Below are 327 nucleotides of genomic sequence, written 5' to 3'. Positions count from 1 at the left end.
AACAGACACAAAAAGAAAAGGAGGTGCAGGGTGCTGTAGGTGGAGTGGACCCCTCTGGATCTCTGTTGAGTTCCTTCTTGGAAGAAGAACCGTCTAAGTCTCTCACTGAAATGCCGATACTTAAACCTGTCGAACAACGTATTACTAGATCCACGACTAGACAAATGCTAGAATCTCACAAGCGCGTCGACCCCCAAACACAATGTGCTAAGAAAGAAGTTAAGAAGCAAACCGGAGCCATGGGAGGAGCAGGGCCGAAGATTAGTCTTGTGGAGAGAGACCTTCAGCAAATGCTTTCAACGCTCCAGACCAGATCCAAAGATGCTT

This window comes from Natrix helvetica, assembly GCF_964273705.1.
Source record: "Natrix helvetica genome assembly, chromosome: 1".
NCBI lineage: Eukaryota > Metazoa > Chordata > Lepidosauria > Squamata > Natricidae > Natrix > Natrix helvetica.
The sequence above is the reverse complement of the archived record's forward strand: the minus strand, read 5'-3'. Positions refer to the sequence as shown.